Below are 13,251 nucleotides of genomic sequence, written 5' to 3'. Positions count from 1 at the left end.
ACACAGTTAATCCTCTTCAACAGGTAATTCTCTTTGATGGGAATTTTCTGAGAAAGCAAAAGTAGGGATTATAATCGAAAAGGTGTTAAAGCCTTTAACCAAATTAGAGCAAGTCATCTTACTTTTCTCCTGAGAAAACTGTATGCAGATCAAGGGAGCAACAGAACAGTATATGGAACAAATGACTGGCTCAAAATTAGGAAAGGAGTATAAGAAATTTGTATACCATCATCCTGCATATTTAGTCAAATCCTACCCTGTGTTCTCAAGTCTGGCACTATCAGAGACTCATGAATTTGGCTACTTTTGGTATCACAGTGTCTCAAATGTGTCAACTTTCAATCAATTTTTACTTAGTATCATGTTCAGTAATTTTAGTCTTACAGACTTGGAGTCTAGTAAGCTCACAATGTGACAGTATCAAAACCTTGCAGCATTGTGGATTCCAAAGTGTTCAAAATAGCAACTCACAAATATAAGAGAATGAAAAAAACCATTTAGGATAAATACAAAGAAGATCAATTAATTTGGGGATAAACACAAAACAGCGAATGACATAGAAAAAAGAAAATGTGACCTCAAAAATATTTATCCAAAAAATATTTTTAAACAATAAATGTTAAACAGATTTTCAGACAGAAAAATTGAAATATGTTGTCAGCATACTCATATTTTAAGAAAAGCTAAAGGAAGTTCTCCAAACTAAGGGAATATACCAGATCATACAAGACAGAATGAATACCATGAAAAGTATATGTCCAGGCAAAAATAAAATGTCAATTTATCACATATCTATCTGTATTTTATTTAAAGAATTACTGGCCTTTTAAAGCAAGACACTAACTATGTATTATGAAGTCCATAACAGGTAGAATTAAAATATATAATGTGGGAGCATAAAGGGTGAATGGCACATTTACCTTGTTTATGAAGTGAAACTGTTAGTCTCTTAATAGTGTTCAGTCATTTGCAACCACAGGGATTGTAGCCCACGAGGCTCTTCTGTCCATGGAATTCTCCAGGCAAGAATACTGGAGTGGGTTGCCAATCCCTTCTCCAGGGGATCATCCCAACAGAGGGATCCAACCAAGGTCTCCTGCATTGCAGGCAAATTTGTTAACATTTGAGTGATGGCATAATTTGAAAAGGTACATTGATTTCCTACAGGTAACTATTGTAACCTCCAGAGAATCTACCAAAGATTTTGCTATGAAGTTAATAGCCTCTTCCTCTTCCCATTATCTTCCCTTGTATTAATGAACAATCCAGTTTTAAAGCCTTTAACCAAATTAGAGCAAGTCATCTTACTTTTCTCCTGAGAAAACTGTATGCAGATCAAGGAAGCAACAGAACAGTATATGGAACAAATGACTGGCTCAAAATTAGGAAAGGAGTATAAGAAATTTGTATACCATCATCCTGTGTATTTAAGTTATATGCTAACTTCATCATGCAAAATGCCTGGCTGGATGATTCACAACCTAGAATCAAGATTACCAAGAGAAATATCAACAACTTCAGATATACAGACGATATCATTCTAATGGCAGAAAATGTAGAGAAAAAAATGAGCCTCTTGATGAGGGTGAAAGAAAAGAGTGAAAAAGCTAGTTTGAAACTCAATATTCAAAAAATCTAAGATGATGGTATCGAGTCCCATCACTTCATGGCAAATAGACAGGAAAAAGGTGAAAAGATTTTCTTTTCTTGAGCTCCAAAATCACTGTGGATGGTTATTACAGCCTTGAGTTAAAAGACACTTGCTCCTTGAAATAAAAGCTATGGCATACCTAGACAGCATGTTAAAAAGCAGAACTATAACTTTGCTGACAAAGGTCCATATATTCAAAGATATGGTTTTCCCAGCACTCATGTATGGATGTGAGGGTTAGTCCACAAAGAATGCTGAGCACTGAAGAATTAATGCTTTGCAATTGTGTGATGCGAGAAGACTCCTGAGAGTCCCTTGGACTGCAAGGAGATCAAACCAGTCAATCCAAAAGGAAATCAACCCTCAGTCTTCACTGGAAGGACTAGTGCTGAAGCTCTAACATTTTGGTTACCTGATGTGAAAGAAAAGAGGAACTAAAAAGACTCTTCATGAAAGTGAAAGAGGAGAGTGGAAAAGTTGGCTTAAACTCAACATTCAGAAAACTAAGATCATGGCATCTGGTCCATCACTTCATGGGAAATAGATGGGGAAACAGTGTCAGACTTTATTTTTGGGGGCTCCAAAATCACTTCAGATGGTGATTGCAGCCATGAAATTAAAAGACACTCCTTGGAAGGAAAGTTATGACCAGCCTAGATAGCATATTGAAAAGCAGAGATATTACTTTGCCAACAAAGGTCCGTCTAGTCAAGGCTATGGTTTTTCCAGTGGTCATGTATGGATGTGAGAGTTGGACTGTGAAGAAAGCTGAGCACTGAAGAATTGATGCTTTTGAACTGTGGTGTTGGAGAAGATTCTTGAGAGTCTCTTGGACTGCAAGGAGATCCAACCAGTCCATTCTGAAGGAGACCAGTCCTGGGTGTTCATTGGAAGGACTGATGTTGAAGCTAAAACTCCAATACTTTGGCTACCTCAGGTGAAGAGTTGACTCATTGGAAAAGACTCTGATGCTGGGAGAGATTGGGGGAAGGAGGAGAAGGGGACGACAGAGGATGAGATGGCTGGATGGCATCACCAATTCAGCGGATGTAAGTTTGAGTGAACTCCGGGAGTTGGTGATGGACAGGAGGCCTGGCGTTCTGCGATTCATGGGGTCGCAAAGAGTCAAACATGACTGAGCGACTAAACTGAACTGATGTGAAAGGTCAACTCATTAGAAAATAGACCCTGATGCTAAGACAGTTTGAAGGCAAAAGGAAAAGTGTGTGGCAGAGGATGAAATGGTTAGAGAGCATCACCAACTCAATGGATATGAGTTTGAGCAAACTCCAGGAGATTGTGAATGACAGAAAGGCCTGGTGTGTTGAAGTTCATGGGGTTGCAAAGAGTAGCATATGACTTAGTGAATGAACAACAATAATCTTCCCTTCTTGACTGCCAGCCTTGAGGATTTCACACTTCCTTAATAGGTCTCCAAAATCACATAGCTGAGTACTTATAATGTATATTCAAATATATTCATCCTCTACTGATTCTGCTTCAGTGGTTAACCTCTGAATGATATAGTACTGGTTCAAATGTTCAGGAGAAAAGTTTTATAAACTTGCAAAATTTATGTAAATTTTGATTGCTTAAAAAATATTAAGAAAAGCCAGTAGGAAGATAAAATGTAATAATGGATAGAACTTAAAAGGAGAATTTTCTTGAGTGAAGAATGCAGAAGGGCTATTTCAGAAAAAGAAACACACATGTGGAAAGAAACAATATAAAAAATGTTTTCAGTTCAGTCGCTCAGTCATGTCTGATCTTTGCAACACCGTGAACTGCAGCACGCCAGGCCTCCCTGTCCATCACCAATGCCTGGAGTCCACCCAAACTCATGTCCATTGTGTCAGTGGTGCATTCCAACCATCTCATCCTCTGTCATCCCCTTCTCTTCCTGCCCTCAATCTTTCCCAACATCAGGGTCTTTTCCAATGAGTCAACTCTTCATATCAGGTGGTCAAAGTATTGGAGTTTCAGCTTCAACATCACTCCTTCCAATGAACACCCAAGACCGATTTCCTTTAGAATGGACTGGTGAGATCTCCTTGCAGCCCAAGGGACTCTCAAGAGTCTTCTCCAACATCACAACAAAGCATCAATTCTTCGGCTCTCAGCTTTCTTCACAGTCCAACTCTCACATCCATACGTGACCACTGGATAAAACCATAGCCTTGACTAGACAGACCTTTGTTGACAAAGTAATGTCTCTGCTTTTTAGTATGCTGTCTAGGTTGGTCATAACTTTCTTTCCAAGGAGTAACTGTCTTTTAATTTCATGGCTGCAATCATGAGTTGCAGTGATTTTGGAGCCCAGAAAAATAAAGTCAGCCACTGTTTCCCCATCTATTTGCCATGAGTTGATAGGACCAGATGCGTGTTATCCATACATTATTCAATTAATGACAAGTGAGAAGTTTATTAGGAAAATAGTGTCATCTTCATAAGGCATGTGGGAAAATCAGAAAAGATAATATGAGAGCACTGCTAGACCAGGTTTTTATGAACTTTTTATGTCATTATATGATATTTGCAATGCAATCTAGGAGCAATATTAAGTTAAAGAAGATAGGTAGTTACTATTGCGTCATAGTTGATTTGCAGAGAATAAATCCAATACAGATGTGGCAGAGGGTAGGAACAGGTGATAGAGACTTTGAGTACAGCTGAAAGATATTTAATATTATTAACAAGAAACTATAGTGTGGATCACAATAAATTGTGAAAAATTCTGAAAGAGATGTCAATACTAGATCACCTGATTTGTCTCTTGAGAAACCTGTATACAGATCAGGAAGCAACAGATAGAATTGGACATGGAACAACAGACTAGTTCCAAACAGGAAAAGGAGTATGTCAAGGCTGTATATTGTCACCCTGCTTATTTAAGTCTCTGATATGCAGAGTACATCATGAGAAACGCTGGGCTGTAAGAAGCACGAGCTGGAATAAAGATTGCTGGGAGAAATATCGGACTTCCCTGGTGGCTCAGATGCTAAAGTGTCTGCCTACAATGCGGTAGACCTGGGTTTAATCCCGTGGTTGGGAAGATCCCCTGGAGAAAGAAATGGCATTCCACTCCAGGACTATTTCATAACCTCAGATATGCAGAAGACACCACCCTTATGGCAGAAAGTGAAGAGGAACTAAAAAGCCTCTTGATGAAAGTGAAAGAGGAGAGAGAAAAAGTTGGCTTAAAGCTCAACTTTCAGAAAATTAAGATCATGGCAACTGGTCTGATCACTTCATGGGAAATAGATGGGGAAACAGTGTCAGACTTTATTTTTTGGGGCTCCAAAATCACTGCAGATGGTGATTGCAGCCATGAAATGAAAAGACACTTACTCCTCGGAGGGAAGGTTATGACCAAACTACATAGCATATTGAAAAGCAGAGACCTTACTTTGCCATCAAAGGTCCATCTAGTCAAGGCTATGGTTTTTCCAGTGGTCATTTATGGATGTGAGAGTTGGACTGTGAAGAAAGCTGAGCACTGAAGAATTGATGCTTTTGAACTGTGGTGTTGGAAAAGACTCTTGAGAGTCCCTTGGACTGCAAGGAGATCCAAAAAGTCCATTCTAAAGGAAATCAGTCCTGGGTGTTCATTGGAAGTACTGATGCTGAAGCTGAAACTCCAATTCTTTGGCTGCCTCATGCTAAGAGTTGACTCTTTGGAAAAGACCCTGATGCCGGGAGGGATTGGGGGCAGGAAGAAAAGGGGACGACAGAGGATGAGATGGCTGGATGGCATCACCGACTCGATGAACACGAGTTTAAGTGAACTCCGGGAGTTGGTGATGGACAGGGAGGCCTGATGTGCTGCGATCGTGGGGTCGCAAAGAGTCGGACACGACTGAGCAACTGAACTGATCTGACACAATTTTAGCCATGGAAAGATGAAGTGTTTATTTAGATAGCAAAGTGGTTAAGAAGGGCATATTTTGAAATCAGGAAAATTTAAAGACTCATTCACAAAGCAGTGATTGAAGTGAATGGATTAATGTTGTTTCTCAGGACTTTAACTTGAAAGAAAATGATCATGGGATAGATGGATGACAAAATTCTAGAAAACAGCAGACTCCAGAGTGGAGAAGTAGAGTTCAGTTTGGGCTACATTTGACTTGTGTTACATGTAGGGCAATAATTTAACAGTGAATAACGTTTCAATAGACATCTGTTTGGATGTCATGGGACTTTAACTTTTGGTTATTATGAGAAGACTTGCATAAATATACTGGGAAGCATAAATATGGTAGAAATAACAGAAAAATGGTACTTTTAAGCAAGCCGAAGAAACAAAGTTGCTAAATGTTTCCCCAAAACAATCTGATCATAGTTCAGTTCTGTTCAGTAGCTCAATCCTGTCCAACTCTTTGAGCCCCCATGAACCACAGAACCCCAAGGCCTCCCTGTCCATCACAAACTCACAGAGTTTACCCAAACTCATGTACATTGAGTTGGTGATGCCATCCAACCATCTCATCCTCTCTTGTCCCCTTCTCCTCCTGCCCTCAGTCTTCCCCAGCATCAGGGTCTTTTCAAATGGGTCAGTTCTTTGCATCAGGTGGCCAAAGTATTGGAGTTTCAGCTTCAACATCAGTCCTTCCAATGAACACCCAGGACTTATTTCCTTTAGGATGGACTGGTTGGATCTCCTTGCTGTCCAAGGGACTCTCAAGAGTCTTCTCCAACACCACATTTCAATAGCATCAGTTCTTCAGTGCTCAGCTTTCTTTATAGTCCAACTCTCACATCCATACATGACTACTGAAAACAACCATAGCCTTGACTAGATGGACCTTTGTTGACAAAGTAATGTCTCTGTTTTTTAATATGCTGCCTAGATTGGTCATAACTTTCCTTCCAAGGAGTTAAGTGTCTTTTAATTTCATGGCTGCAATCACCATCTGCACTGATTTTGAAGCCCTCCAAAATTAAGTCATCCACTGTTTCTACTGTTTCCCTATCTATTTCCCATGAAGTGATGGGACCAGATGCCATGATCTTAGTTTTCTGAATGTTGAGCTTTAAGTCAACTTTTTCTCTCTCTTCTCCCCTTTCACTTTCATCAAGAGGTTCTTTAGTTATTCTTTACTTTCTGCCATAAGGGTGGAGTCATGTGCATACTGAGGTTATTGATATTTCTCCCAGCAGATATTGATATTTCTCTGTCTCTCTTCACTCTAGCTTGTGCTTCTTCCAGCCAAGCATTTCTCATGATGTACTCTGCATATAAGTTAAATAAGCAGGGTGACAATATACAGCCTTGACATACTCCTTTTCCGATTTGGAACCAGTCTGTTGTTCCATGTCCAGTTCTAACTGTTGCTTCCTGACCTGCATACATATTTCTCAAGAGGCAGATCAGGTGGTCTGGTATCCCCATCTGTTTCAGAATTTTCCACAGTTTATTGTGATCCACACAGTCAAAGGCTTTGACACAGTCAATGAAGCAGAAATAGATGTTTTTCTAGAACTCTCTTGCTTTTCCGATCATCCTGTGGATGTTGGCAATTTGATCTCTGTTTTTCTGCCTTTTCTGAAACAGCTTGAACATCTGGCAGTTCACAGTTCACGTATTGCTGAAGCCTGGCTTGGAGAATTTTGAGCATTACTTTACTAGCGTGTGAGATGAGTGCAATTGTGCAGTAGTTTGAGCATTCTTTGGCATTGCCTTCCTTTGAGCCAAATCAGTCATCATCAAATCATCTGTCTTTATACATACATATGGGTGGGAGGGTGGAGAAGCAAAACCTCGGAAACAATATTCATTCTAACCTCATTTAGAATAGCATTTCTAAATGGTTTAAATCAAAATATGCTTAAACACTATATATCTGTGCACAGGTAATCAAGATAATATTTCTCTATTTATAGTCATAAATGAAATATTCACACATATTTTAGACAAAAGTTATTCAAAAGCCTTGGGAATATTTTTTTTCCTGTTCTCTCTTTTATAATTAAATATGCAAAATATGTTTCTCTTGGTCTGATTCTTTACTCTTTGCCATTTTGTGACATTTTGAAAATAGTATACCAAATAGAAACAGCATGATCTGCCCTTTAGAAAACAATGGCAGAAAATGCTTATATTCTCAAAGCTGAACAAGTGACTTGAAATGAATGAAATTAGTTCTTAAAGAAGCCCATGTATCATAAGTCACAAAACACTAATCTAATTGTTTTGGGGATGGTTCATTTTCACTGACTTTTTTTTCATAAATGCTATTATTTCCTAGAATATGGTAACTTTTAAATGGAAAATTTTCAATTAATCTTTACACTGTGTGGAGCTAATGCAGGATGTTATCTCTGTTTTAAAGAGTCAGAGTATATGACAGGATTTTCCAAAAAAAAAAAAAAATTAAAAAACTATTCCCTTTACAATTTTAAATAAATAGTCTATCATAGGTATAGTGATCAATAAGTGGTAGTACAGAGAACAAAGATATTCAGAAGTGACTTATTTGGATTTAGAGTAACTGCTGGCTTTATTTTTTATCTTATTTGTCTTCTGTGCAATGTGGATCTGGGCATTAAGTGTTACATGGGCTTACAGACTGAAAAATAACTGATTGCTATGCTATGGTAAAATGAGATAATGTATGTAAAACACTGGGATATAAATGTTATTTTTATTATTGTCACAGCGTCCACATTTTGGAAAACAGTCAGCCTGGTTGATGTCAATATCAATTACAGAGATACTTGATCTAATCTCTTACTTGTTCAATTGTAATGTTCAAACCATAATCCGATTTACTGCATGGCAGTGTTGCAACATTAAATTGTAGTTTTAGATATGAAAACACTTAAAATATATTCAGTGCTTGACACACTATATTTTTGTTCATTTCCAAGTACCTTGATGTTGGATTATTTTCTAAGTGCCTAGGTACTAGAGTTACTAAAATCAAGTATTTTTGCACACCTCATAATTTAATTAAAAAAGTCTTTGAAACATGCATGGTTATTTAGGCATAGTGTGCTATTTTTATTTAGGGTAGGTTGATATAGAATTAGTATGCTATTTTCCCACTTTTTGAGAGCAAACACCACTGATGGTAATTCATAAAATGCAAGCTGTTTGCTCATTAGCAAGACCTTAACAATAGAAAAAGCTGTGCCCTCTTGCTACAGTATAAATGCCTTGTGTACCATATCTGTAGAATACTATTTTTCTTTATGTCACATTTATAAAAAAAAATTTAAATATACAATTTTAATTATATATTGAAAAGTTTTATAACCATATTCTAGAATTGAGGATGGGGTTGTAAGCCCAACATTTCTATAATTAATAAAAGTTTATATCATTTAAATAGTTTTTAAATAAAATACCAAAAATTAATCCCTTGTAAATGTCTCCATATGTTATTTTTAATGTCAGTTAATTTTAAATAAATGTACTCTAATTTGGATGAATTCCACTAAACCATATTAACAACTACCTAACATTGTATAGAGTTTTGCCATTTACACAATACTTAAATGGATGAGTAAAATACTCAAAAAGAGTTTAAAAACTTATTATATTCCAGATGCTATAATAAATGCATTTGAGTATCAATTTTCTTTTACAGTAAGTTAGTAAACCATTACTGTTCTATGTTTTAGATGGATCTTGAGACACTAAATATTTGGAGCACTTGTATAAGAATTAATTACTTCCCTGGTAGCTCAGCTGGTAAAAGAAATCTGCCTGAAGTGCAGGAGATCATAGTTCAACTCCTGGGACAAGAAGTACTCCTGGAGAAAGGATAGGGTACCCACTACAGCATTTTTGGGTTACCTTGGTGGCTCAGATGGTAAGGAATCCACCTGTAATGTGGGAGACCTGGGTTCAATCTCTGGACTGAGAAGATGCCCTGGAGGAGGCATGGCAACACACTGCAGTATTCTTGCATGGAGAATACCCTGGACAGAGGATCCTGGTGGGCTATGATCAATGGGATTACAAGAGTCAGACATGACTGAGAGACAAAGCACATAACACACACAAGTGGAAAATTTAAGGCATATAATGTGTGGATCACAATAAACTGTGGAAAATTCTGAAAAAGATGGGAATACCAGACCACTTGACCTGCCTCTTGAGAAACCTATATGCAGGTCAGGAAGCAACAGTTAGAACTGGACATGGAACAACAGACTGGTTCCAAATAGGAAAAAGAGTACATCAAGGCTGTATATTGTCACCCTGCTTATTTAACTTATACGCAGAGTACATCATGAGAAACGCTGGGCTGGAAGAAGCACAAGCTGGAATCAAGATTGCCAGGAGAAATATCAATAACCTCAGATATGCAGATGACACCAGCCTTATGGCAGAAAGTGAAGAGGAACTAAACAGCCTCTTGATGAAAGTGAAAGAAGAGAGTGAAAAAGTTGGCTTAAAGCTCAACATTGAGAAAACTAAGATCATGGCATCTGGTCCCACGACTTCAAGGGAAGTAGATGGGGAAACAATGCAAACAGTGTCAGACTTTATTTTTGGGGGGCTCCAAAATCACTGCAGATGGTGACTGCAGCCATGAAATTAAAAGACGCATACTCCATGGAAGAAACGTTATGACCAACCTAGAGAGCATATTGAAAAGCAGAGACATTACTTTGCCAACAAAGGTCCATCTAGTCAAGGCTATGGTTTTTCCAGTGGTCATGCATGGATGTGAGACTTGGACTGTGAAGAAAGCTGAGCACCAAAGAATTGATGCTTTTGAACTGTGGTGTTGGAGAAGACTCTTGAGAGTCCCTTGGACTGCAAGGAGATCCAACCAGTCCATTCTGAAGGAGATCAGCCCTGGGATTTCTTTGGAAGGAATGATGCTAACGCTGAAACTCCAGTACTTTGGCCACCTCATGCGAAGAGTTGACTCACTGGAAAAGACTGATGCTGGGAGGGATTGGGGGCAGGAGGAGAAGGGGACAACAGAGGATGAGATGGCTGGATGGCATCACTGACTCGACGGACATGAGTTTGAGTGAACTCTGGGAGTTGGTGATGGACAGGGAGGCCTGGCGTGCCGCGATACATGGGGTCGCAAAGAGTCGGACATGACTGAGCGACTGAACTGAATTGAACTGAATGCTGATTCAATTAATTTTCATGAAATAATATGGCAAAAAGTAATATTGAAATGTTGCAATGCTATATTTTGCTGTTCTTAAAAGAGTATGTTTTGTAAAATATATATTAAATTTTAAATACATCAACTCTAAAAGAATTTAAAATAGAATATGAACACTACCATTGACTTTTTCACCTTAAAATATGAGTCCCTTTTTACTCTTAACACTCTTAGTTTACATCTCATCAAGAAGACATGACCTAGGACTGTATCATGTGCTGGAATTCAGAAAAGATTTTATTAAATCTGTTCAAAAACTTTTTTGAAATAAATAACATTTATTTTATCAAGTAAATGCATGCGTAAGTACTTACTAACATAAACAATAGCCACTGCCTCAAGCTCACACCTACCCTCAGGACTGTTACATCTACATTTCATGATAAGCTTAAATGTCTATGTCTTAATGCTTTCAGGTTAACACAGATATACTCACTTTATGCTATGAAAGATAAGGATGCAACTTACTTTAATCTCCATTGTTTCTCTCCTACTCTCATCCTAGTTTGATATTTGTATGATTATGTATAGTTTTCAGTTGCATGTCTTTAATATTTACATAAGTCTTTCCATATGTACTTAGCTATGAATTTTAGATAATGATTTTGTTTTAAAAAAGGTAAAGAGATTCAAGCATTTCCTCATACTGTCATTCTTTCTCCTGTCTTTCTGTATATGTTTTCATACTTATGAGTACTTATATTCTGTTTTATAGAAATGACTGTTTTCTGAGTCTTGGCTAAAGTTCATTCTAAAAAATAAAAATTGAATTTAAGTTACTTTATAATCAACAGTATACATATAATTCACTACATAGCTAAAGTTATGTATAGTCTAATAGCAGAATACCTGGATCACTCAAAATAAAATATTCTTAGCATGATAAAGAATGCTGATAATTTACCTTCCTACATTTTCTAATAACATGTTTTTCACTTTCTTCTGAGCACTCACTATTTAAAGTCAGATATCTACTAAACTCTCTCTCTCTCTCTCTCTCTCTCTCTCTCTCTCTCTATATATATATATATATATATATATATAAATTTGGGCTTTTAAAAAGATGATTTCAGTTCAATTCAGTTCAGTTGCTCAGTCGTGTCTGACTCTTTGCGACCCCATGGAGTGCAGCACACCAGGCCTCCCTGTCCATCACCAACTCCTGAAGCTTACTCAAACTCAAATCCATTGAGTTGGTGATGCCATTCAACCATCTCATTCTCTGTCATCCCCTTCTCCCCCTGCCTTCAATCTTTTCCAAGATCAGGGTATTTTCAAATGAGTCAGCTCTTCGCATCAGGTGGCCAAAATATTGGAGTTTCAGCTTCAACTTCAGTCCTTCCAATGAACACGCAGGACTGATATCCTCTAGGACGGACTGGTTGGATCTCCTTGAAGTCAAAGGAATTCTCGAGTCTTCTCCAACCCCACAGTTCAAAAGCATCAATTCTTCAGTGCTCAGCTTTCTTTATAGTCCTACTCTGACATCCACACATGACCACTGGAAAAACCATAGCTTTGATTTGATGGACCTTTGTTAGCAAAGTAATGTATTTATTTTTTAATATGCTATGTAGGTTGGTCATAACTTTCCTTCCAAGGAGTAAGCATCTTTTAATTTCATGGCTGCAATCACAATCTGCAGTGATTTTGGAGCCCTCAAAAATAGTCTGTCACTGTTTCCACTGTTTCCCCATCTATTAGCCATGAAGTGATGGGACCAGATGCCATGATCTTAGTTTTCTGAATGTTGAGTTTTAAGCCAACAATTTCACTCTCCTTTTTCACTTTCATCAAGAGGCTTTTTAGTTCTTCTTCCGTTTCTGCCATAAGGGTGGTGTTATCTGCATATCTGAGGTTATTGATGTTTCTCCTAGAAGTCCTGATTCCAGCTTGTACTTCATCCATACCAGCGTTTCTCATGATGTACTCTTCATATAAGTTAAATAAGCAGGGTGATAATATACAGCCTTGATGTACTCCTTTCCCTATTTGGAACCAATCTGTTGTTCCATGTCCACTTCTGGATTTCTCTAACATGCTCCTCACTTCCACCAAACTCTCACTGGCAGCCATGCCTTTAATCTTCATATTTCTAACAACATCTTGTTCAGGGAAATATAGTTTTTTAAACTTCTTTTTCATATCCTGTGCCTTAAAAATGCTCTCAGTTTCTTCCCACTGTTGGAAATCTGAAGTTTAGCCACTGTGGCTCAGTATTCACAAGGTAATACAAGACTGAAATAAAGTAACATTTAGGCATAATTCTCACCTAGAGTCTCTAAGGAAAATCCAATTACAAAATCCTTCATATTGTAGTAAAAACCAAGCTTCTTGTGGCTGTAGAATTTAGATTCCTTGTTTCAATATTGAATGTCAGCCTGAAGTTTTTTCACTTAATAACTGGTACCTGATGTTCTTTCCACATGGCTTCTCCAACTTGATGTTTCAAATTCTTCTCAT

Source organism: Bos taurus, chromosome 1 (genome assembly GCF_002263795.3).
Source record: "Bos taurus isolate L1 Dominette 01449 registration number 42190680 breed Hereford chromosome 1, ARS-UCD2.0, whole genome shotgun sequence".
Classification (NCBI taxonomy): Eukaryota; Metazoa; Chordata; class Mammalia; order Artiodactyla; family Bovidae; genus Bos; species Bos taurus.
This window is presented reverse-complemented; position numbering follows the sequence as displayed.